Source organism: Podarcis filfolensis (genome assembly GCF_964270895.1).
Source record: "Podarcis filfolensis genome assembly, chromosome: 5".
Lineage (NCBI taxonomy): Eukaryota > Metazoa > Chordata > Lepidosauria > Squamata > Lacertidae > Podarcis > Podarcis filfolensis.
This window is the reverse complement of record NC_139608.1, coordinates 29,880,653-29,907,443: the sequence shown is the minus strand read 5'-3', so window position 1 is coordinate 29,907,443 and position 26,791 is coordinate 29,880,653. Positions and strand designations below refer to the sequence as shown.

At 42.6% G+C, this 26,791-nt stretch overlaps 1 long non-coding RNA gene across 1 annotated transcript; it reads right to left on the bottom strand.

The window, feature by feature from the left end:
* Window positions 1–1,724: 1,724 nt before the first annotated feature.
* LOC310763127 lies at window positions 1,725–3,382 on the bottom strand. Its single transcript, XR_014548503.1, has 2 exons — window positions 3,270–3,382; window positions 1,725–1,966 (listed from the first exon to the last, which is right to left on the bottom strand). It is a non-coding gene; the product is annotated as an uncharacterized lncRNA (long non-coding RNA).
* Window positions 3,383–26,791: the final 23,409 nt, after the last annotated feature.

Here is a 26,791-nt window from a genome sequence, read left to right as displayed (position 1 = left end):
TAGGCAAATCAGTGGTAGTTGTGGTATAAGGCAGCTTCCAATGTTTGTGAGAAGAGAAGAGGACATCTACAGGCACATGAGCACTACAGTGGTACCTTGGGTTAAGAACTTAATTCGTTCCGGAGGTCCATTCTTAACCTGAAACTGTTCTTAACCTGAGGTACCACTTTAGCTAATGGGGCCTCCAGCTGCCACTTCGCCACCGCCGCGTGATTTCTGTTCTCATCCTGAAGCAAAGTTCTTAACCTGAGGTACTATTTCTGGGTTAGCGGAGTCTGTAACCTGAAGCGTCTGTAACCTGAAGCATCTGTAACCCGAGGTACCACTGTACTGGAAAAGATTGAAGACTCTCACGCACTATTGTAGCAGTAGCAAGTGCTGATTACTGCAGACAGTTGCTGAACATTCCCACACAATCCACGAATGGAACTATGAAATTGCACATATCTGTTCCCTCCACCTACTTTAATACACATTAATTCTGATAGCCATATGCTCCATAGTGCCAGTGGCGGACCTTCATGCTCCGGCACCAGGGGGGTGGAGAGCAGGCGGGGGCGGGGCTGGCGTGCATCCCAGAGGCGTGGCGCACCACCCACAGGGATGTGGCACGCCATCTGTGGGGGCGTGGCGCCCACCGTGGGTGGGACAGCCGCAGTGGCGCCCCACTGGGATCGCGCTGCCGGGGATGGTGCGCTCCCCTCACACTCCTCTTCCTCTGCCACTACATAGTGCTTTGTGTCCTGATTCCTTTGGCTTATTGAAAAAAGAGAACTGCTTCTTCTTTTCTGAACATGGCACATAGTCGTACGAACCTATAACGATTCTATTTGCATTTGTGAGGTGCTTTTTTCTAAAAATAAATAAATGCCTAGGGGTACTCTCATTTTGACTCAAGAAAATCACCATTTTATAGTTCAAACTGGGGAAAATAAATACAGTAGATAGACAAAAGTTCAAAGAACATGCATTACCTCATATTACACAGCTGACAGCTCAAAGGAACTTCCACATTGGCATGAGGTTGTGTGCACTAACATCTTCCCAGTTCCTCTGCTTGAAATACTGCCCCTCAATGAGGCCAAACTTTTGTCAGTAAAACATCTCACATCCACATTACACACTGCTTCACACATTAAATGCTCGCTTCCATCTGAGACTCAGGAAACACCGGGAAAGGAAAGGAAGCTGCCATTGGAGGTGGTAACAACGAAACTGACCAATCACCATGCTAGATTCCAACTCCTACTTTAGACATTAAACACTCGCTTCCATCTGAGACTCAGGAAGCACCATAACAGCAAATGAGGCCGCCATTGGGGGTAGCAACGGAACTGACCATTCACCGTCAGTTTAGGGGTACATGTCCCCCCAGAAGAAAAGCACTGCATTTGTGCCTGTTTAATAGTAACATGTATGTAAATCTGCCCCTCTGTCGACATGAATAAGAGAGCTCTGCAAGCACAGGAGTTCCTTGTATGCAGCAGATCATATCTGGGGCGTCAATCAGATGTGCTGCTTGGTCATTAAGTCCCACCATTGCATCAGGTCTAATTGTCATTTTACACATTAGCAGAATCTCTTAAATATTTAAATGCTTCCTTAAAATGGGGGGGGGGGGGAGAAAACTATAGAGCCATAAATCTCTCTAAAGTGCAAGCAGAACATATCCTGTGGGACGAGTGAATAATTTCTCTAATAAATAAGAACTCAGTCTCAGACAATTGGTTTTCAAAATATACTTAGTGCCAAAATAATAGTTAATTGGTGGTGATGATGCATAGCTGTTTGTTTGCTACAAGACTCTTCCAGGCCTTCCCAGGAGAACTCAGGATGGAAGATGATACTGGAAGCGGCTGACAAGAGCTTCTTCATGCTAAAAGCTCAGACATCAACATCAGGAAATCAAATGGGTTTATTCTGTTTGTGACTGATCAGGTTGCTTGAGATGATTCCTCCTTAATACCTGAAAAATAAAAGAATCAAGATGCCAAACACATATGGTCTAATTGGTGCACACGCATGTTGAAGGAAGAATGCAGAAAGGATGCAATGCAGTAAAGATATTTCCATGTAGGGCAATTGAGCCAATGTTAATCTGCTGCACTCATTCTGAATGCAGCCCCATCTCTTTGATTCTGTTAATGTCTTCCATTCATTTGATCTCTCATCCAAGGAACTTGAGACAGCCCCCCAAATGTATCTCACAGCAACCAACTGAGGAAGGTTTGGCTGAAAAAGACTGTTACTAGACCATGGTAATAACCCACAAGGAGCTTGGAGAGAGAACCCCATGTGATAGAATCCTATTTTTTAAATGAATGTATCAATTCTATTTAAACCTGGAGAATGCTGTCCAAGTGTAACCTACAGGGTCAATCCAATACATTTTACCACCTGAGGCAAAGGAAAAAGAGGGTGTCCACTCCCAGAAGCCAACTCAACTGGCAGTCAAATTTCACTTCAACACTGGTGATGCGATATCATTCTCTACCACTCCTGAGGCAACAGGCCAGGTTAGGGCCCCCTGAAAAGGCCATCTGGCAACAGAAGGGAATGGCTGGGGACTTAGGAGAAAGATCTAGAGCTGCTGTTCCTGCTCTTGTGCAGCTGACACCTGAGACGGTTGCTTCACTCTGCCTAATGGTACGGCAGGCCCTCGTAACCTATCAGAATGCTATTAGCTGTTGTTCTTTGGAATTAATCCAATTAACTTTGATGACATAGCCTAGTTCCCTCCCTCTCCTCCAAATTCTGAAAATAGGACCATTTGGGGCTTACACATGTAGTCTAGCTTACTGGCTATTTTTACAGTTTACATTGTTTTGTGCATTATGTTATTACCGATAATTCTTGCAAACTGTCTTGTAAGGGTTCCACCCCAAAATGAACATATTAAATAAATAAGCAACATAGCACTGTATTCATAAACGTTTGTATGAGAAGCTCCACTTTGAATTTGTCTTGTGAGATATTAGATTTATTTTGCAACACATACCAGAGCAAAATATTTTTAGATTTTATATTAATGTGCTAAAGCTGATGGCAGTTCTAGGCTTATTCTGATGTCAGACAACTGTTATGTAGCACTAACCCCATCTCTTAATCTTCCAGCACTCAGCTTCCTTAAAAACTGAAGTCAAATCAAACCAACCTTTAAGAACTGACAATATTAATAGGGGGAAAGAAACAAGTCATGGATCGTGATGGAAGACAAATGTCAAGCAACACCAGGTCAGATATATTTAAATGTTTAAATATGATCATACCTGTCTGCCTCATCTCAGAAGCATTTTTCAACCGTTTCTGGACCTAAAATGTAACAAACGATGTGATTTTTCACATTTAAATGGCAAGCAATGCCACCAAGACAGAACATCCAGTGCTTCTGTGATTCTGGTTGCTAAGTACCCAGTGTTTATCACTTTGACTTAAGGTGGAAGTTTGTGAATCCAAAGATTTCCACTGTCTTTGCTAGAAAGCCATGTAAGATCTCTGGCCTCAGAGAATCAGAGCTTCTCTTATTCAGTTAGAGGGTTAGATACTGGCCCAGATTCCCTCCATCTCCCTCACCCCCCTGGTAAGCAGCTATTGATGCAGCTCTGCCCCAAGAGAGCCACAGGAACGGAATGGTAAATCTCTAGAATATTTGCAGGGGGTAGACAAGGTTTTCTGACTCCCAGTTGTTTAAGAAAAGCAACAGCAATACAACTTTTCTCACCAAAATCAGGCTGTTACAATGAAGAAAGCTAGGCAGGAATGGACTTCCGTGTGAAAGCACTGTGATCTCAGTTCAATTCTGCTGCATAAAATAAATTCCTAGGCCCAGAATGTGCTCACAGGAACTTTGTTTTTCTGTTCTAACAGTTCGTCTTCCAAAGCCTGGCTCTGACTGTTAGATCTTAGTGTTCTACCCCTGCCATGGTTTTTTAAAATATAAAATAAATAAATAAACAACACATCACAAATTGCTGCAGAATATGGAGAAACAAATTTAAGACTGGAAAAACGAGAAACTAGGAGAATCAAAACTCAGAGATCCTTCCATCCGGGGCTTTTTTTTCAGCTGGAACTCAGTTTCAGCATCTCTCAGGTGGGTGCTATTGCAATTATAAGAGAACAAAGGAGGTATTTGTGGTGAGTTCAGGCACCTCTGTTTCTAGAAAAATAGCACTGCTTCCATCCTTCCATTAATGTCAGGAGCTTTTCACTTGGCTGGGAAGCTTGTGACATTGGCCCAAGGGCTCTGCAAAGTCCCTAGGCGAGCCCCAGATGAAATGTCTTCTAGCTCACTAGTCTGGATTCATCTGTGTCCATCCATTAGAAGGCAGGCATGCATGTGCTTTCTTTGCAGAAGTGATTGCCAAATTAACTTAGAGTCTCTTGCTCTCCCCCACATAGATATAGGTTGTGTATCTTTATCTGTTTGATAAAGCACTCACCTGAAGGAAGAGTCCCTTGTCTTTGTTTCACAAACAAATGCAAAAAGCCGTGTGTATATTGCAAGGATGAACGTTAAATTGCCTAAAGGAGATAAGCAGAAAAGCTCCAAGTGGAACAAGGCAAACTCTTCATGATGTGATGCTTGTTTGAGCACCAAGTTCAAGTGAAGATGAAAGCCATGTGAGATGTTTGTATTGTAATGCTGAACTGCTCTCTCTCTCTCTTAAAAATCCCTTCGGATTTCATTTCCATCTCTCTCTCTCTCCCAAGAAACCCTTTCTGCCTCGTTGCTTTTAAAACACATCTCTCCCCTCCTTCAGATCACTCAGAGCGTCTAGGCCTATTTTGCATGATCAAAAAGCATGCTTAATATGACCCTCCCACAAACCGTGACCCACAGCGAATAAAGAGGATATAACTCCAAATAATGGTTTCAGTGGTGGTGGAGGGACAGGAATAACAGACCAGCTTTTCTCCCAATCTAATAGATGAATGTGCATTTGGGTATGGGAGAGGGGGGGGCACAGCCTGTAAGGAATGAAACTGAAAGACTGTATTCATCGGTAAAGAAACAGATGATAGCATTTTGCTGCTCATCCATTGGGAAGAGGACATATGATGAAGCATTGCCTTGTGAAGGGCAAATCCAACAGGTAGCAGGATGAGAAGTCACAATGTGGTGAAATCAACATACATAAGGAGTCAGGAGTCAATGTGAACCCACTGCAAATAACTCTGGTGAGAAACACATTTATGCAATTGAACAAAAGAGTTATCTAGCAGTGTGTGTTTATGACTTCACTGAACACAGATAGAGGACATGTGCATTGGAATGTCTGCACAGGGCTCCACTGCCTCTTACAAATTGCAAATTCAGTCTCTCCCCTGGTCCTTAAATGTTGCTTTCTAGCTCCATGGCTTTGCCAGACCTCTTCCTGCCAGCCTGTTCCCAATGCTTCCCTGCTGCCTGCTTGGACTGCTTTCTTGGAACTGACCTTGACTTCTTGAATATACATTTCTCTTATTCCTCAAGAGGGATGCAATGTTTTGAAATCAGAAAGTCCAGTATTGATGAGCTCAGAGCCCAAAGCAGGCCTGAGAGTTAGAACGAGGGGCACAGACTGTTTTGCTGTTTGCTTCTTCACCAGGGCCTAGATGCCAGAAACTTTCAAAACCATGGTCTATATCCAGCGTTAGTCATCATCTGTGTAGACCCATTGAAATCATGGTCCTAAGTTAGTCGCGTTCATTAATTTCAATGGATCTGCTCTGAGGATGACTGCTGTTGCATACAATCCCATTATTTGTAAGAAAATAAGAAAACAATGGCAATATGCTTATTTTGTGTAGGCTGATTTTCTTCTTCTAAATCCTATACTAAGGTTGTCCAGGCATGCCCTTCTTCTTTTGTCCCTTACAGATTATTCAATGCCCGTATCTACTATTATAGCATCCCTTGTTCACTCACTGTCACGAATTATCCTTGTCCTCATTAATGCATTGTTTGGTGCAACCTCCAGTTGATCATTCTTGGACCTCCTCAGGCAATTTAAGCCTGTCGTCTGTCAGAACAGCATGTTTGTTCTTACTTACTCATACTTTTTTGCCTGAGACAGAACCATCCAATTTACTTTTAAAACATTAAACAGGGTTTTTAAAATTTCCTACTTTTACATTTTGGTCCTCAGATGGATAGCCATGGTACCAACACAGGCATTTCGCTGAAGAAAGTTAGTCACCCCTGTTTTACATCATAAGCATTCATTGTTCCCAATATTACATTACATCTGTTGGACTCTGACATCTTCAAAGCAGTTTTGCACAACTTGTCTACTGATGGGATAACTCTCCTCAGCTGGAACAGAACCAGCATTTTGAGTATGATTGGAGGAAGCTAAAAAAAATAAATGTGAGTTTTCAAGAGTTCTTTATAGGCTTGTCATCTTTGCATCCATGCTTGCACAAATAAGGAGTATTTGTGCTTAACATCATGTGTACTCAGCTTCAAACACCAATGTTAAGAGCATGCTGGAGACAGAGTCAGCAGTAGTATGCACACAGCCTACATTTTCCTTTTTTAAGCATTCATGAAAATTCATCAGCATTTTTGTTCAAATTTCACCCAATATACATATTTTTTTCCATGCATTTTCCCTGTAATATAATGCTTTTTTACATGTGATTTTTCACTAGTAAGTGCATTTTCATGCACACTTTACCCTAGTATATGCATTTTTCTCCACAATACTTGGCTGGAGAATCGAACTATGAAATTCCAAGGAGGATTTCAAAAGTGGCTGTGTTTTGCTTTGCAAAGGAAAGCTGCCTTTAAATGTAAACTGAATCAAACTTCTCCCCCATTGCTAGAAGAATCCCTCAGAGGGCTGGACTCTCCTGGACTTATATCCTCCATCATAATGGCCATTGTTCTAGTAAGAAATAAGCAACAGGCAGTGTTTGTTGGGCACATTTAGAATGTTCTTCAATAGTTTTGCCTGCTCCACACCTCCAAATAGATCCAGCCAGTCATATTAACTAAGCACTGGCTCCTCTGTATCTTGTTTATAGCCATTTTACCTCACAACACAGGGTGTCAGGGAAAATGCAAACCTTTTAAGCCCTTTTAAGAGGAATGGGGGTAATTGCAGCCAGTGGAAGGCTGCAGGCAATTTGGTTTTCATTTCTGAAGTCTTGACTGGGGAATCGGAGTTATTAGCTTAAAAATAAGAGGTATTGAATGCTTCTAGTGAGTGTAATTGCCATCTTGGAAGAACCTGCCAGGGGTAGCTTGGTATCACTCACCCTAGTAAATGGTGCTGAAACCATTCCATTCCATTGAGTCAAGGAAATAGAGAAATGGATATAGAAATAGCTCTCATGGCGGTTTTCTGTTGTGCCAAGGATAATGGAAGGGTCATTCCAAGCGCCTAAGAAGCAGAAGGAGTGAAAGGCATTAAGCTTCACATCTAGAGCAAAGAAATAGTCCAATGGGGCTGTGTATAGCTATATACATGGGGTGATAGAGCACTAAGCAGGACCACAGCACTGCAGAGAAAATTTAGCAGTGACCTCTGAACGCCCCAGAGAGGTTGTCAAATGAAATGACAGCCAAGGATGGCTTTCACAAAGGATGAAGCGCAGTTCTTTTATTCCCTTTCATCCCAAGAATTATCTGCTTCTTGCAGAAAGAAGAGTGAGAGAAAGATACTGCTTTTGTGCTAATCGGCTGAAGTGAGTCACCGCTCTCTACATCCATTCAGCAAAGCTCCATCTCCTGTGTCGGTATGAGCAGATACCACTGAAATACTGGGGATTGTCTGTGTGTGGACCTGTGAATGCCGCTGGACTCACTGCTGGTATATTTAGAGATCTTTGAGCATGTTAGAGCCCCCCCAAAATTGTATCCGGTGTCTTTCTTAATTGGAAAAGCTTGCAAATACCAGATAGGCTTAGGATTTAAATATGTAATGTGATGAATTAATACATTTAAATGCCAAATGGGAAAGAAACAAAGATGTTAAGTGGTTAAATTAATTTTATGAGAATATTGGTTTTGGAAAACTGTTAAAATGATATACACTGAAATTCAACCAGGGGGATACGAGGAAGTCACTTAACAATGTTACTAAGATTGGTTTAAATAAGGTTATGATTTATGTTTGTTTGTTTATTTATTTGAAAAAAAAATCCGGTGTGTGTGTGTGCATGCGTGTGTGCGTGCGTGCGCAGGGGAATTTTCATGTGTCAGAGCTTCCTCTCCAGTTCACTGTGGCAAGATTCACAGTGCCTTGAAGGATGACCAAAGAACAGACACTATGTATGACAGACACCTCCGGTACCAGGAGAAGATGAACTAAGGACCCTTGCCACATAGTCAACACTGGGTTTTTGTTTGCTGCTTTTTTGGCCTGGTTTCCCTAGGAAGCAGTGAGAGAAGGCGCTTGTCTAGGGCAGGGATGGGGAAGCTGCTGTCCTCCAGATGTTATGGTACTACAACTCCTTGATGATACACCATCCCTTAGGATTGGCCATGCTGGTGGGGCTGATGGGAGCTGGAGTGCAGTGGCATCTGGGGCACCACAAGTTCTCCATCCCTGAAACACAGGTCAGATCTAGACCCCATGGCTGCTTTTTCTTCACATAAAAGTGGCTAGCTTAAGCCTGTTGCGTGTGTTTTTAAAGGACAGACAGAGTAACACATAGTTTGCTTCTAGGTTGTCATTTAGATCTTCTTCTTTGGCAATCATTCATAGCAGAGTCAGATTGTCTTCCATGAACACAATCTTAACAGTGAGTCCTTAAGTGACTGTGGAGGCCAATTCTGTATCTGCACATTCTTCCACAGTGGGGACATAAGTTTCTGGGCGGGAGTTGATCATGGTGAGGGTTTGCCAAACGTGCCTTCCTCTTAGCTGATTTCTCCCTTTCATCCTGAGTTTGAGCATCTTCAAAGTCCATGACACCTTTGGAAAAGGCTGTTCTCCAACTGGAGTGCTCACAGGCCAGTGTTTCCCAATTGTCAGTGTTTATACTACATTTTTAAAGATTTGCCTTGAGAGAGTCTTTAAACCTCTTTTGTTGACCACCAGCATTACACTTTCCATTTTTAAGTTCAGATTAGAGTAGTTGCTTTGGAAGACGATAATCAGGCATCTGAACAACATGTCATTTAGATACACCTAGAAGGGCACGCAATATTTTTTTAAAAAATAATACAGTGATAATAGCACCTGTTTCCATACAACACGTATTGAAGTCTCTATTCAATATGGATGACATATGTACATCTATAAGGAATTGAAATGGAAACTTCATATTGTAGCTTAGAAAGGATAAACACATTTTATTTCCCCTTGTTATTTTTAGGACACGAGAAACATAATGAAGAGCATATTTATTTATCTCAGCAGATGCATAGGACTTGCAATGTTTGTAGCTTTTCCTCAGCCTTCCTCTTGCTCTCTCTCTCAGCCTAGCAGAAATATTTTTGTAGTTTAATGCTCAGGAGTTTAAAGTTCTGAATTACAAGGTAAAAGCAGCAATTAGATAGATTCCCTTTCGTGAAAACCTTTTGTAAAAATGCTACTGCTGTTGCTACCTGGTTGCTACCTTGACCTAAGATCTACCACTTGTGATTCAGCAAGCTCCATTTCAGCCCACTGAGGCCTCCTGTTTTTGTTGACTGGAATTGGGAAAAAAACTGGAGGAGTTTGACGAAGAACCTGGCAAGCCTCAAAACATCGCTGGTGGGCTGAATTGAGTCTGGCAAGTCAGAAGTTATCTTGACCTGACTTAAGACAACTTGATTAACTAATGATTCTTCCACAAGCAAAAGGGTAAAGAAATGCAGGAAGCATGTTTGTCGTGTGTTAATCATATTTCCGTAAAGGTTATATAAAAACAACCCTACGGGGCAGAAAATGAATAGAATCAGCAGCTCTGTTACAAAAGGTTTTAATTGTTGACATTTGCAGAACTTACCAATGGTGTTAATGAACCTTTGCATATTCTGATGCCAATTACATCTCATCAGTTGCTTGGGTCCTTTATGCAAATGAATTCATTTTCTATCTCAGTGAGCTCTATTTATAACTCTAGTGCTGTTGCTTTGTGTTTAAATTGCTAGATAAGGTAAAAGGGTTTAATTAGCTAACAGTTTAGCTGGAGGCTATTTCCCTCTGTAACCATGCTTTAAATCCAGTCTTCTTCTTCTTTTAAAAACATCTGAAAATCATTTAAATTTGCAAGTGAAATTCGACACGAAACCATGTTCATATTAACCCCACAGAAATGGTACTGAATTCACAAATCACTTCAACGGTGAAAGACCAGAAGAATAGATTTACTCATAAATACACAGGAAGACCCAGTTCTCTTGCTCAATTATTACAATACAAAAAGCATGTTTATCGGGGTCATGAACATGTCCAGACACAGCAGGTGAAATTCAATACAGCAGTAAGGAGGTAGCACTTGAGAAGTGGTTGGACTTCTATCACTCCTGTCCATTGGCCCTGCTGGCTGGGGATGATGGGAGTTGGAGTCAATGACATGTGGAGTGTCACAGCTTAGCTACTCCAATTTCTATGAATGTCTAGTTCATTTATTCCAAACACTTTAAAATAAACCAAAGAAGAAGCACTGGAATCCATTTCCATGCATGGGCACTTAGAACCACAGTAGGCAAACCACAGACGAAGAATGTTTCCTTTGTAGTTTGAATCCAAACTGTGCCTACAAATGGACTTCAAAGGAACTCACTGTAACAGTTGATCAATGGTTTTGAATTTTGACAGGTGTACAAGGGCTGCCCACATCTCAAAATTGGTTCATGGTGATGGGTAAGGGAATTAAAGAGCTGGCCCACTATCAGGATTCATCTCCTTGCCCCTAATTTCCAGTTTATGAGTTGATTCTGAAACATGCATGCATGCAAACAAGTGATCATTACTTGCATAAACCTGTGCAAAGGAATAAATCGATTCCGAGAGATTTGCATTGGAGTAAACCTGCATAGGATGGCAATATACCATTCTCTCACCTTTTATGAGTGACCTCTTTGTCTGCCTCAGCCCTCAGAACTACCTCACTCTTACTTAAATTGCCAGTTTGCTTCTACACCAACTTTACAATTGCTTCCGATATGTGATAAGGAGGTTCCACTGGCTTGAAGGGACTGGCTCAACTTTACACCTAATTTAAAAGTAAAAAATAAAAATTCCTGAGCTAATCTCAATAAAATGAATACTATTCCCAAGACGTGCTGGGAGCAACCTTCTAACCACTATACTAGACCACCCTCTGCATTGTAAGGTTGCCCAGTAACCCAGAAAAAGTATTTAACTGCAAAAATGCTACAGCCTAAACACTATATCTTGATGCCTCTTAAGTTTACATTGGGAGTACTGTGGCGCTACGCTGCAAAGTCAGTAGGCAGCATTGTCTACTGGTTTGACTATTGGACTGGCCAGCAACAGCAGTCACTGCCATCTTTACTTCCCCCGCCCAAGCCTCTGGGCTCCAACCCCTATTTTTGGATGGTCCTGGGAGCAATACAGGGGGTAGGGTAGATGAGTAGTGTTGAGCAGTGTGGGGATCCACTAGGGTGGTGCTAAGGAGTCCCCCAAAAAACCTGGCACCAGCCCCACCCTTATTTTCTTCTTCAGTCTAAACTCCACTACATTCCAGCTACCCAGATTTGTTGTAACTGAAACCGACATGAACTGGTAGCCTTCTCTGGAAACCCTGCTCAGTTTTTCATTCAGTTCTTTTCCTGAGCACAGCTGAGCAATCTGCAGTAAATCACCTGCATGGTAAACTGAATGCAACCCGCCGATACGGTTTCCTAAATGAATTATCGCTCACAGCGCTTGCAGAGGAAAGGGGAAGGTGGGAGATATCAAGGAGCAGGCAAGCTCTTTAAGACACAACAAATGCTGAAAGCAAAACTTCCTTTAAGAGAGACAAATTGTATTCATCTTCTGATGGCTGCAGGCAGAGCACTCCTGAGCGGGGGACTCATAAAAATTGTATTAATATGTCGAGCTGTTGGTGCTTTGATGGTGAAAATAGCAGTAAATGTTAAATGGCAACAACAACAACAAAAATGTGGTAAAATATGCAACTGAGCGCAGGCAGATCTTAATATAGTGAGATTAAACCCCTTCTCCGCTCCTCTGCACCCGCACCTGTTGAAACTTCCTGCTCAAAGATGAGCCCTGAAATTAAAAGTTGTCCTCCTTCTTGGTGACAGTCCTTCGTTGAACAATAAGAGATGCTAAACCATTACAGAGAGGAGCAATGCTTCTGGCATGAAACGGAGATAAATGCTAGTGTGTGTTTTGTCGTTGCCATATGTAGAAGTAGGAAAATAATATTGCGGTCCTGAAGTGCTGCTACTAAAGCAACATCCTAAGATCAATGACTGGCCGGAGTGGCCTGTCCATCAGGCGATGTGAAGCCATTTGCTTCAGGCAGTGGATCTGCCCTTCTCCCTGATCCCTCCTCACACCCTCCCTCCCTTCCCCACCACTGCGCTGATACCAGTCTCACCAGGGCATGACCCACATTGCCAACCCAGCCCCATTGCCCTCGCTGCCTCTGTAGCCTTGTGGTGGCAGTGCAGGTGCAGATGAAGGTACAATTGGGGTGCTGAGGCTGGCAGCATTGCGTGGACATGACAGCGGAGGCAGGAAGGGGTGGAGACCCAGATCTGGGGGTATCATTGTGGGGTGAGGGCATTGCCAGGCAGCAAAACATCTCGGGCCAGCTCTGGTGATTGGGATATATCCCAGCATTCATCCTACAGACCAGTTTTAAGCAGAAATTGCCCAAATGGTGACTTGTACCCCCCCACACACACTTAAAATATTCATCTCACCCTTGCTATTTGGGTTGAGATGCTTCTAACTCAGACAGCACTGCTTTCAAACCAGCTTGCACGTGACCATGCGGCTAAAACTGAAATCTCGTCTGATCAAAGGAGGAAAACTCTCACAAACACACATCTGACATCTAAGGTTATTATGTGGCTATTGTTGCCATGGTCACAGGAAGAAGAGTCTGGGAGTAAAAGGGATGGCCTGATATTGAACTGAATCCATGCAGCGACTGTGTCTGCCTAGCTTGGCTAATGTTTTTGAGATGTTTAGAATGTCATGGTGGTGAGGAACACAGGACTCAAAAAATTATTCTTCTCCACAGGAGCAACCTCTGCTATGACAATAAGGATCATTTCAAAGATGTTATAAATAGAACTGAGCCAGAAAATTTCTCAGAATATTTCTGAGACTTCCCTTTCCTTTTCTCCTACCCTCCCCCCCCCAAAAAAATACAACTTTGCAGAATTTTTTTGGCAAGAAAGAATCCCATTAAAAAACAACAACAGGCTGCATACACCTTGTGCATTTAAAACACATGTAAAGCACACTTAAAGCACATGACCCCCCCCCCGAATCCTGGGAACTGTAGCTTGTTAAGGGCACTGGGAATTGTAGCTATGTGTAGGATAGATTCTTTGTGGAAAGCAATGTGCTAAAACTGTAGGGTGTATATGCAACCACAGTAACAATTCTCCGCATCCTTAAGAATATCCCTTCCTGTGGTCCTGACTTAAGGTTTCCTTCTTGATCTTCCCTGACTCCAGGCTTTGCCCCACAGCTCACGACTCACCATCTCACAGTATTGCAGAGTGCAATGAAAGCAGAGGATTATTCAGCTGTCTGGTGGGCTTTCATGACATACATCCACAACTATATGTATCTTAACATGGTCCCTGCTAAGTTGCTCTGGAAACACCTCTGACTTTTACCCCGGCTACTTACCTTTTCTCTATGCATTTTGGCAAATGCTTTCATTCTCCACTCACTTTGTGCTCCTATCCTTTATTGCAAACCCTGTACATATTGCGTTATCACTTTTATGTATGCTTAACATGTTCATAAGGGACACCAGTGGCGCTGTGGTCTAAACCACAGAGCCTAGGACTTGCCAATCAGAAGGTCGAAGGTTCAAATCCCTGTGACGGGGTGAGCTCCTGTTGCTCAGTCCCAGCTTCTGCCAACCTAGCAGTCAAAAGCACGTCAAAGTGCAAGTAGATAAATAGGTACTGCTCTGGTGGGAATGTAAATGGCGTTTCCATGCGCTGCTCTGGCTTTGCCAGAAGTGGCTTAGTCATACTGGCCACACGACCTGGAAAAACTGTCTGCAGACAAACGTCGGCTCCCTTGGCCAATGAAGCGAGATGAGCGCCGCAACCCCTGAGTCATTCGCTACTGGACTTAACTGTCAGGGGTTCTTTACCTTTTTAACATGCTCATACAGTTCTCTTCTTTGGTTGCTTCGCTGTTCTTCTTTTTTGTTTCTTCTTTTTCCCTTACCCAATGCTATATGCCTGTCAAAATAAAATAAGCTTTGTTTTAACAGAGAAAAGGAGAAAAAAATCCATTTTGCAATGCAGGAGAAGAAAAGGCTAAGGAGTAAACCCTACACAAATCCCAAGTGGAGTCCCTAAAATGGTTGGTTGGCGTCTTGTATGCCTCTTTCCATCAACTACTGCAGCCAAGCTGGTGCCAAATCTCTTCCTCTGCTTTCCTTTGGACCACGTCAGCAAGACTGAGAGGAGGGTCTTGTCATCTGGGCAGCCCAGGACCTCCACACACTGCCCAGACTACCGGTAACCGGGTACCAGTGTTTCTCCAGCTGTTTGATTTCACCTCCCCCCAGAGGTGCACTCGATTGTCTTTCGAGACAGATGGATGCCAACAAGGCTAAAGTGTGCTTAACAATGCATATATTGATGAAAATTGGGAAAACTGCTTTGGAAGAATGTGTCCATTGGGCAAAATTGCACACAAAAGATGGAGCAATTTGCACTGAAATGTCAGTGAATTTTCACGACGACTTAACATCGCAAACTGATTTGTAAATGTGGCCAACTGAACTAAAGATTGGGGAAATGAGAAAGAACAAAATTTATAGATTCACCCAGACCTAATTGTGAATGATTAGAGTGAAAGACCAAAAGTATTTGTAGGGCCACAGATTCCCCATCCTTGGGTTTGTGGAACATTCTGCCCGAGCCTCACCTGCTTGGCTACACTTGACACTCACTTGTGATTCTATTCACAGGGAACCTGGTAAATATTGGAAATAAACTGAGTGCGTGAGAGAGTTCCATTCATCCTTGTTGCGCAGAACACCTGTGTGAGAGCCAAGAGAATGCAAGCAGTATTTATACAGCTTGAGATAAGGAGCCAAACAGCTGCCCATGAACTGGGAGAAATTAACATCTGCTTGAGCTAGCAGAAGACGACAGCGATGAGTCAGTGCTGCTGAACTTTAGATGGAGATTATCCTGGGATAACAAATAACCTTAGCAATAACCACCAGCCAGTTTGTTTCTGAAGCATCCCTAGGCAAGCGCTCCTTAAGCTGTTGTCTTGTTACCACAGTCACAATCTGACTGCTAACATTTAATGTCTGGTCTATTCTCAGACATCCTGTTCCCAATTGGCATAGCAATATATTTGATAACTGCACAGTGCGATCAAGGTGTTGTAATACTAACAGTCCTCGGTGCAATGAAAGAAGTTTGGGACCAGGCTACCTCAAAGACTGCCTGCCCCTGTATAGAACTGCAGGATCACTTAGATCATCTGGGAAAATTTTACTCATAGCACTGTACCCCACAGTATATCGAAGGACAAAACCCCCAGAATGCTCTTCCCTTTGGCATATGTGAGATATTGTACACCAGTTGCTTCAGATGCCTTCTAAAGACACATATTTTTGCTCAGATTTTCCCTGACTCATAAGAATGGACCCTGCTATCACAAAAGTCTTGTTTTCATAATATTATTTTTCTAGTTTTCATGTTGTGTCTGTTTTATGATACAGTTCTGTTACTTTTATATTGTATTTTTATATATAACTTAGGGATTTTAAGTTTTTAAGCAGTTTTGAAATGCTTTCAGGTAGACAGAGGACTTTGGGTTCTTGTCAAGCTGAGTAAAATCATGTTAATAATAATACCTCAGGTGCAACTCCCTGTTCCAAGAGGTTGGGTCAGGGATGCATTCACTGTGAAGTCATTCACCAATACAGACATTTCAGTGCTTTTCTCCTGCTGCAAAAACCTGGTCTAACATAGCAGTGACATGCTAATAAGTGCTGATAACACATTTGAAAGACCCAGTGCCCCATGCAGAGATGACAGCATTGACTTTTAATACTCGCTTGTTCCTCTTCCTGCTGTGATTTATTCTGTTGCTAAGGCAGGTTTCTAGGGCAAAACCATCAAAGTAAGTCGATTGTAAAGAGTAAATGTCCAAAACAAACAACCTTGACATATCAATGGCTTACTCCTTCAAGTAGAAGGATTGTGTGGTACAGAAAGCACTTTAAGATATGACCTTGGGAGGTGATTGGTCTGTCAATTGTGTTTGATTTTTCTGGTCAGCTTACAGTATCAAGAAGTATGTTCCAGGATAAGTGGACGTTGGTAACCACAGAGTTTTGCAAGGATCTGAAAAAGTAAGGTTGTTCTGAAATTTTATAAGCCTCTTCTAAAGGACATAAAATATAATTTGAATTTTCAGACTAGGCTCATACTTCTTACAAAAACTATTGGTAGGAGAACTCTTGAACTGCATTTTGATGCTTTGGTTTTCCAGGCAGCATAATCTTGATCTGAGCAGTAGGGCAGGGCTGGGGAAACATTTTCATGCCATGGGCCTGGTATGAAACATTTTGGGGGCCACATGCTGGTGTTTGTTGGGGCGAGATCCAAATTGGGGAGACAAGTGAATGGTAGGATATGATCCAGCCACAGAAAAATCACACACATCTCTCTCCATCCAGTAAAGTTCAAGGACATATTCTAGCCAATGCAACCAAGGAAAGTGTGGAGCAAAACTGGTGTGAGGTCATGGGCAATGGAGAGTCCTGAGGGTTAGATAGAGGGGTCTAGTGGGATGCGTAAGGACCCTGTGCCTAAAGTTCCCAACTTCTGCAATCAGAGATGCCACTGGCAGCTTTTTTTCCAGGTCAACAGCTTGAGCAGATCAGTTTTCACTGAGATCATGGTGGAGAAGGTATAGTACTACCTTGCGATAAACTACCTTGCCATGGAGTCTGGAGTTTGACACAGGCAGCTGGGCACATGGACCAGAGTCAGAAGGAATGGTCATGAATGGGTTGGAGGCCAGATATCAGATCAGAAAGATCAGGGGGGACATAGTCATGGATAAGTTATGACTATGTCAATGACTAGACTATAGTCATGGACCTAGTTATATATTGGATTAGATAGATGGAGTGAAACCTGGCACCTCTCCATTGTGTTGCAAGGTCAACTGACCACCTTTGGGTTGCATGGCCAGCATTAGCACTCAGGTTGCCCTTTCTCTATGGAGCATTGGTGGCAGAGGAGATAGAGCCACCAAAGAGTGAAGGCCCCAATTCAATCCCCTACCTTACCTAAACCTTCTGTCCCTGCATGTGGCAGTCCTGATGAGTCTCCCTTGCTTTGGCCTCAATGGGGCATACCTCTGAGCAGACATATATAGGATGAATTGCACTGTAAAGAATCATGATCATGTGATTTATACTGTCTCCTAAATATTACTCTCAAACTCATTTTCCCAGGTCACCAAAGCCAACGTCTGTTTGCTTTACTCTTCTATTTTTTGCGATGAGCATTACGATTTACATGAATGACGAATCTTCTTGCTTGCAGCTGAAATAGACCCCATTTGCACATAAAAAGTCATTCTGTACACTTGATCATCTCCTCATCCAGCTGTAGTTTAGTTTACCCTATCCTACTCTGTCATAGACAATTTTGGCAGAAGCATCTGTTTAAGACTTTCCTTTGCTGTCTGATTTATCTTGTGTTTTAGGCGGCCTACTGCAGCCTTCTGTCACAAAATATTTACATTGGTTGCACATTTTGCCCACAAGGACTAATGCTGCTCTCTGTGATACTGTGTTCTGTCAAACAATGAGAAGAACAACAATATGCATAAACTGTATTGGCCTGAATATAATCCTCACTTTCCCCCCCAATTCCGACTGTGAAAAGTTAAAGTGTGGCTTATATTTGTGACCTTACAGTATGCAGTGCGTAGTCCCCTGTCCTCTGCCCCAAGGCCAGGAAGGGAGAGAAACACACACTTGTGTAAAAGCTACTTCACTGTGGCATGAACATTCCAATTATGTCAGTGGTGCCAATCACATGTGACTGCTCTAGCTGATTGGTACCCGCTCTTTGGCATTGTGCCGAGTGGCTGGGAAACACTGACATAATTAGAATGGATATACGTAGAATCAAATCTGTATCATCCGGTCTAAGACAAATGACACAGTCCAATAAAATCATATAGGGTTTACAGAGAGCACAGCAATGCCAGATGAAGACATAGAAACTATCCAGTAGGCCCACATTACCTAAAGTGTAGGACAAGCCAGCCTGTTCCTTGATTTGCCACTCCCAGAGTAATTAACTTCTCAAATACATATTCCGCTTATGGTGACTGCTTCTGCTTAGCATCACAAGTTAGGGTTGCCATATTTCAAGAAGTGAAAATCCGGACACAACTTTTTTGGCAAGTTTTTGAGCATTTTTTGCAAAATCTCCCAAAATAACGAAGTTTTTGAGCTATTTGGGAGGGGGGGAATTGCCGCAAAATCAACACTTCTGACATGGGTTGCCATATGCCCAGGTTTTCCCGGACAATTTTACTGAGTTTTGGAAATTCTGCCCAGACACTATTTTCGACATATGAATCTTGGATATGTCTGGGAAATCTGGGATGTATAGCAGCCCTATCGCAGGAGCCATATTTCCTTACAACGCAGCATGTTCCTACACCTGGTCAATGCTCAAGACCATTCTGTCACATAAGGCAAGGGAGGAATCAAGATAATGAACTATAGGAGATAAACTTTTTTTAAACAGAATTAAATGAGCACATGTATTTCGTTATAGAAGAGGCAGAATGGAAGGAAAATGCCTTTAAAAACAACTTTATTAACAAATGTGTAAAAGATCACAGCCCACAAACAAAACATAATTCTTAACAATACTTCAGGAACTACATTAACAGATATCTAATTTGGAAAGAGATATCTAGCCAGGATATCTCCCTCTCCCCATTAATTTTTTATCTGCTTTTAAAAATATTGGCAAGCAGAATTAAATACCATCCTGATATTCAGGGCGTTGAATTTGGGGTGGGGGAACAGCATAAAACAATTTTATATAGCTGCACTGATTGATTCGATTAATACATTTGAGAGTCTATTGCAACACTCAGCAAATTGGGCAAAGTCTGAATTAATGCCCTTAGGCAATATCATGCTGTTGAACCAATTTAAGGCCTGGCAGTTTTGTATATGCTCTGAAACGCTAACTAATCTGGGGACTCTGATCCCGAAGGAAATTGGCAAAATGCTTAAATCAAATTTGATAAAGTAATTTCAGCGGTGTCCCTTGACTCGGATCAGTGGGAGGCCTTGCCCATGAAAATATGAGATTTATTCTTAAGATGAAAATTCTTCCCCAGTTGATCTACATTTAGAGGGGCATCTCTCTTTCTCTCTCGGTTATATATGTGAGATATAATTAATACACCATTCTGTAAATACATCTGGTGAACATCTCCCCTATGAGCGAATTCCTCTACACCTTGGCAATTCTCAAGTCCAGTTATTTGGCCTCTCTTTTTTTTAATTAAAGATTTCTTGGTTTACAAAAGTATGTGCAATGTCTCTTTTTTCAAGTTGTGTTTTCTACAGATCAGTTTCATTTGTTGTGGGACATTAGTGTTACATTAGGAAGAAAAGGGGGAAAGAGGTGGAGGGGAGAATGGTGAGTGGGGTGGGGTGGGGTGGGGTGGCAATGCTTCTATTCTACTTAGTGTATGTGTGGAGTTTTGTGTCAGAGTCACTTGTGTGGGTTCTCTTCACTATTTGCTTGTATTTCCTTGGTGGTGAGAGAGGCTGGGGGGTGGCCTAGAGAGTGGTTGGTTGTCTTGGATTGGCTGTAGTGAAATTTGTTTTTGTGTGTGAGTGGCATGTGTGTGTTTTGGATCAGGTTAGCCAGATTGATTCGTATGCTGTTGGCGGGTTCTTGTCTTTGTCATGCTGGAGAGCATTAGGTTTTAAGCACATTCAGATTGTATGTATCCATCCCACCAATATAACAGCAGTTCAGGAAACATGGGGTGTTCTGGCGCAGCAATTTTGCTTTCATCCATATACACATGAAGCTGACCCTTTGCTGTAATCGGAGAGACTTGAAGGTAGAAGGGCAGATGTTTCTCTCATCGAGGACAGGATAAGAATTCTGGATTAACTGGTAGATTCAAGCTGTGAGACAAAAAGATGAGAGATAGAAACACTCAACACTCTTCAGGAATCTAGTTTAGGGTTCAGCAAGGTTTACCTCGCCTGGGCCAGTTCACTCCAGCGGAGATCCCTCGGTGGGCCGGATTGTGCGTGTGTGTGCATGAGCGAGCACGCCCATGATTTCCAGTGTCTGTGTTTGCACACACACAATTTCAGGAAGTGAGTCCCTGCACTGCGCTGCATTGGTTTAGTGCAGTGCATGGGTGGCTCAGTTTGGGGGTGGCTTATGGGCCGGTTAAACGACCCCCGTGGGCTGCTTGTGGCCCATGGGCCTTAGGTTGCCTACCCCTGATCTAGTTGCTGTACAAAGCAATGAGCATTAAGGAGCAACCTCATACAAAGCAAACACTGATCTGAACATCAGTTATCCAAATGTGTTGTCCTATAGTAATTTAAAGCCTGTGTACACACCAACCCTGTTTATTTACATTTTGGGTTTAAGATCAATACGGTGATAATGCATGCACCAATCAAAGGCCACAGTGAGCAAATAGATTCTATTACCAATGTCATGTCCACAGAAGGAAGGTGGCAGGATCCCCAAGGATGGGGAGAGCTGGATTCAGGCACCTGGTCTGTTGGCAGACCCAACTCTACAAAAGTGACATAAGGGCTGGGAACATTAACTCCACTCTGTGGGAATCCCTTGCAGACAACTGCAGTGCTTGGAGACAATCGGTCAGGTCATGTATCCATAGCAGTGGCCAAAGAAGGAAGGCAGCTGGGAGGAGCGAAGAAAGAAGAAACACTATGGCACACTTGCATCAGCACGACGAGACACCTTCATCTGCCCAGCTGCAACAAAACATGTCTCTCCCGTATCAGTCTCTACAGCCACAGGAAGTGCTTTAACTCGCCCAACAGTTTGACTTCACCCCTGAAAGTGCAGTCTTCCATTGGCTCCCAAGACAGATGGATACCAACCTGATACCAACCATGCCAATGAAAGGATTAATAGTATCACTATAACAAGGCTACTGCCTACAACTGCTAGTGTTTTGCTGTGATATTTTTTGATAAAATCATATGTGTGACATTCTATACTGGGATAAAGTAGTGAATACAAAGTGGATTTCCCTCTGTGCAGCTCAGAGTATAGACAACAGGTGGTTGGTGACTCTATAAAAAGAGGTACCTAACGCCATAAGTTCTTTTTGAATTTGGAATCCAAAGAACACCCAAATAGGGTGAAGGCTAAAATGTTGTTAAATAGCTCCAATATATGATGGTAAGATATTGTTCTTCATCTTTTCTGGCACATCAAAGTTGTCCTACAGGCAATTTTTTATGGGTGTATCTGATATTTCGTAGTTCTTAAGCTGCTGTTAAGAACTGGATTGTATCTGCTGCATTTTGACCTTTACGACCACAGTTAACACCATTGTTTTACTGGTTCCAAAGGTTGTTATCCACTTTGGGCATATTGTGGAAAGGAGGAGTACATTTAAATAAAAGAAAAAGGGAAATATTAAATAAGCATGCATGTGTGAACAATGCCTGGGATGAAGAGGAGGCATGGAGCAAGGAGAGTCCTTTTCAAAATCATGAACACAAACTGTTTGGACTGGAGACTGGACTGGGGGTGGAAGAAGCAAAATGGATGCATGCTAAGAGGGGGGGCAACTCATGTTGCTATTTCCCAGTTGTTGGTTCAGTCTTTGTTTTCTTTTGTGAATGACTAATGCATCAGTAGTAGCAGCAGCTGCTGTTCGTGACAGGAACTGAAGTCTTGCTAGGGCCAGTGAGTCTCCAAGACAACACACTGCACACATCTCTAAATGTCAAGAAATTTTCAAAATCTGGAAGGTGAACTACATGTCAAAGACTTGAGAGTCCTCTCATATTCCTACCAGTGTACCAGGAAGCAAGGCCTTATATTGTTTTACAATAATTTGTGTAAATTATAATCAAGCCTGTTCTTTGGAAACCACAGATTCAGTTGGGTCAAGAGTCCCTATAGTCTAACCCAGGGCAAATGCACATTGTGAGTGTTGGGGGGCGGAAGGGGAACAGTAGACCCCCTGACCTATGATGGAGGCCCCTCACAGCAAGAGGGTGTTGCTTCTCTCATAGCCATAGCCTTTGATTCCAACAGAAATCAGACATGGCTCTGACTCTCAGCTTCCCAGTCTTCAGCTTATCAGCTTCTAGCTCCTAGCTCACATAATTCAATTCTCTCCTCAGACTTTTGTCTTTCTAATTAACAGACAGGTGAGGAAAGGTGGCCCACCTATTTGCTCTCTGGCGCAGAGCCACTTCCTTTGTTCCCTTAACAACCCATACTTGGGGGGCCATTACCAAGTAACTTGCCTGGCTATTCCAGCAATTGAATCCTTGCTGGATCCCGGAATTAGAAGGGACTCAGGCATCCAGCTTACCACCCCCCCTACCCTAACTCACGACAGAATTGATACTGGCAAAACTGTATATGTTTCTCCTGGGGTTTGCGCTGTTTTTGTGTCCCTCCCCCTTTTTAAAAGTTTCCTTTTTGCAGATTATATGCTAAATAACAAAATAACAATTGCAATTATATGAATTAATGATTGGTGTTATTAGTGTCAGCAGGGGAGGTTGTTTCTTCAGTTATCTGGAAGTCATTTATTAGGGAAAATAATGTGCTTTTATAATGAAAAGCAAGTCCTGTCATACAAACTCAACCTCGCTATGCATTTGCAGTCTGTGTGGGAGGGCAAATGGTGACAATGTGTCAGCGGAGTTTAGATCTTCATAGAACTACTGACTTTTATTCCTAATTATGGACACACTCGTCATGCATATCAAGATGTGAAATCTGCAATTTAAATGTGAAACATACAAGTGCATTCAGACACCATGGGAAGATGGTTCAATCAAAAGAGATAAGCATGAGCAATCATTGAAACCTGTGTTCATCTCCCACCTTGAATACACCATTTAGGAGCATTTAGACTGACTGACAGCTTAGACAAAATGTGAAACTTGGTTTCCTTGATCGTCAGAAAATCCACCCCACCTTGCAAATTGGGATCAGCAAAGCGGTTCTGGAGGAAGACAACATTCAGGTTTTCAGCTGCATGTGGCTTCAAGCCATTTAAAACATGAGCCTTTGCAAACCTGCTTAGAAGTCAGCCCAAAGGGAGCTGGCCCAAAGATAAGTGTGTATAGAATTGTAAACTTGGACTGGAAATTGGTAGGTGTATAGTGGAGGCTGGTCCATTAAGACAAATGGCTCAGCTCAGTCTGCCCTCAGTGATCACCCACCTCCCTGTCTTCCTGCTTAAGTAGTCTAGGGGTGTAACTCTGTTTGCTTCCTCTTCCTTCATCTCAGTTTTGCCCTTATAGAATTCAGCAGGGAGGATGATGGGGCGGGGCATTAGCTAGCTCTACCTATCAGTAGCTCTGTCTTTGCTTATTTGCTCTGGCTCCACCTACCACTGACTCTTGCTCCACCTATCGTGGGCTCTTGCTCCACCTACCACTGGCCTCCCCACCTTCTGCCCTTCCAGCGAAATTGGGCATCAGTCACCAATGGAGGTGCAACTTTTAGTATCAATGTGGACTCTGTCCTGTGCTGAAAAAAGAGGAATAACACCTGCTTTGTGTTTAGAAGGTCAAGCGATCGAGCCCTGGCAACTCTGTGATAGTAGGACTGGGAAACAAGCCCTTCTCCTTGAGACCCTAGAAAGCCACTGGCAAGCTGAATAGACAATACTACTATTTTGCATTGTCATAGACCAGGCATAGGCAAACTCGGCCCTCCAGGTGTTTTGGGACTACAGCTCCCATCATCCCTTGCTAACAGGAACATTGGCCAGGGATGATGGGAATTGTAGTCTCAAAACATCTGGAGGGCTGAGTTTGCCTATGCCTGTCCTAGACCAATGGTCTTACTTCATAGCTTAACGCAGCAGAATTAGTTTTCCACCCATTTGAATTTAGGGTTCACTTTGAATATAGCTTAGATATTACACATGCACATAAGCATGCACCTGGAGAGAGGAAAACAAATTGCCAAGTTGGAATGAATTGTTAACTTTTGATCATACTATGCAGGGCTATGAAAGCATCCAGGGACTGCCTAGATGATGGTCTGCTGCATGCCCATGGAGACCTCAAGTCACATGAGTTTATACGCACATGTTAGGAAGAATTTGAGAAGCTCCAGTAGCCTGTGGAGTGGGCAGTTATGCCAAAATATGTGCCTGGTTTTCATTTCCTGACTTTCATTTGTCTCTCTTGTTTTGACATTCACTGACGATGTGGCACTTGATAGCGATATTTAGGCAGCAAATCAAATTAGAATCTATGAACAGGTGCGGATGCATTAGAGTGCAGCATCGGCCTCACATTTTTAAAAAGGAGCAGATGTGACCAGAGCAAGGTTATTAATACTCATATTAAAATTAAAAAAGGGAAAAGAAAAGAAAACCCTTTGCCCATGCATCTCAGAAGCAGCGTTACTGACAGTAAACAGTCGAGCAGCAGATGTTGCAAAGCTGGAAACACAACAGAATCAATATTCCCTTTTCAGCTGTTGTTCTCCTAAATGCCAGACACATGGCTTGTTCAGAAATGTGGTGGCCAAGTTGGGAAGGGATTGATATAAATCCAGAGTGAGGGCAGCGGATCCCAACAGAGATCTTCACTCCCTACTTCTGCCCTGGCAGGGAGGGAGGTGCTATTGGTGGTTTGCCTCAGGTGCCAAAATGTTTTGAGCTGTCCCTGTGTGAAGGGATAATTTCTTTGCTCTGTCTCGAATCTTCCTATATTTATGTTCATGGGATGTCACCACCAAAAGGAGCCTGTTGTTTCTTGACCTCTTTTTACATATAGAAAACATTGGTTTGGAAAGCTAAAATCCCATTCTACAGCACTTCTACAGTGTAGAGATACACAGAATTTATATTGTATAACAGGATCTCTCATGAGAAACATTAAGTGCATTTAATCAGACACATTCACAGCTCACGGACCATCTGCATATGAATTATTGAACGTCACTAAAGTTCTCGAGTCGACATCTAAAAGGCATGAGCAAAGCCAGGCTATAAAGCATCACCTTTACAACATTACAAAGAACAAGATGATCAAATGGTGAGATATAAAAGAGCCTTTTGTCCACTTACGCATCCCTTTCATTCCTTCTTTCACATATACCAGCAAACAAACCTATTTCCCATTTCCTCTGAGCTAGAATATTAAGCCCAATTCAAACCATGGTTGAAAAAACCTGAAATTGGTGATATGGTTTCTTGGCTTCAGCTAAATGGGAAGTGTTGAATAATTAGTGGTTTCTGGGTTTAAAAAATAGCATCATTTAGACCTTCTACTACTGTCTTGAGTATTTAAAAACAGTAGATACCATTTACTGCCATGAAGTTTTATAGGTTGGAGTACCTCAGTCAAGCAGATAGGATGAAGTATATTCTCCTGGGCAATCACCACATTCTATAAACTCAATTACAAGCTACTCTGACCTAACTCAAACTCATTTACAAATGGCTGGTTTTACAGCGTTACTGCTAGCAAGCGATTACAGCGCCTTTTTTATTTTTTAAAGGATAAGAAATATGTGTTCCTCATCTTTGAATAACCACTAGACATGCACTTATTTGATGTAGCTATTAAAGACAAAATATTTACAGCACTTGTTCACAGTTAATCACTTCAGTGGGTTTGGTTCTTAAAAACAAAAAGACTAAAAGAACATTAGTGAATCTTACCTCTATGTAACCATCAGAGCAGCTCAATTACACCATGTAGGCCCATTATTCCAGTCTCTACATTTGCTCTCTTGTTTGTGAAGATGCTGAAAGTCATGAAACACAAACAACAAATTCCCTGAAGGGATTTAGTTGTCTGTGGTAAGCAAACAGGTTTTTTGGATGCAAAGTAATCAAAGCTTATATCAGATTTTTACTTCTAACTCTGTTGTGCTGCTCAGTAGTCTTCTACCTTTTCAGACCCTGGATCCTCTTTTAATCCAAACATGCAACAGGGGCGAGCCGTTCTTAATATTTTACCATATATTTGCATGAGGGTACTATGAAATTAAGGGACACGGGTGGTGCTGTGGGTTAAACCACAGAGCCTAGGACTTGCCGATCAGAAGGTCGGTGGTTCGAATCCCTGTGACGGGGTGAGCTCCCGTTGCTCGGTCCTTGCTCCTGACAACCTAGCAGTTCGAAAGCACATCAAAGTGCAAGTAGATAAATAGGTACCGCTCTGGCGGGAAGGTAAACGGCGTTTCCGTGCGCTGCTCTGGTTCGCCAGAAGCGGCTTAGTCATGCTGGCTACATGAGCCGGAAGCTGTACGCCGGCTCCCTCGGCCAATAAAGCGAGATGAGCGGCGCAACCCCAGAGTCGGTCACAACTGGACCTAATGGTCAGGGGTCCCTTTACCTTTACCTTTACTATGAAATTAGCATACTTTGGGAAGTACCCCTAAGTAAGTAACCTG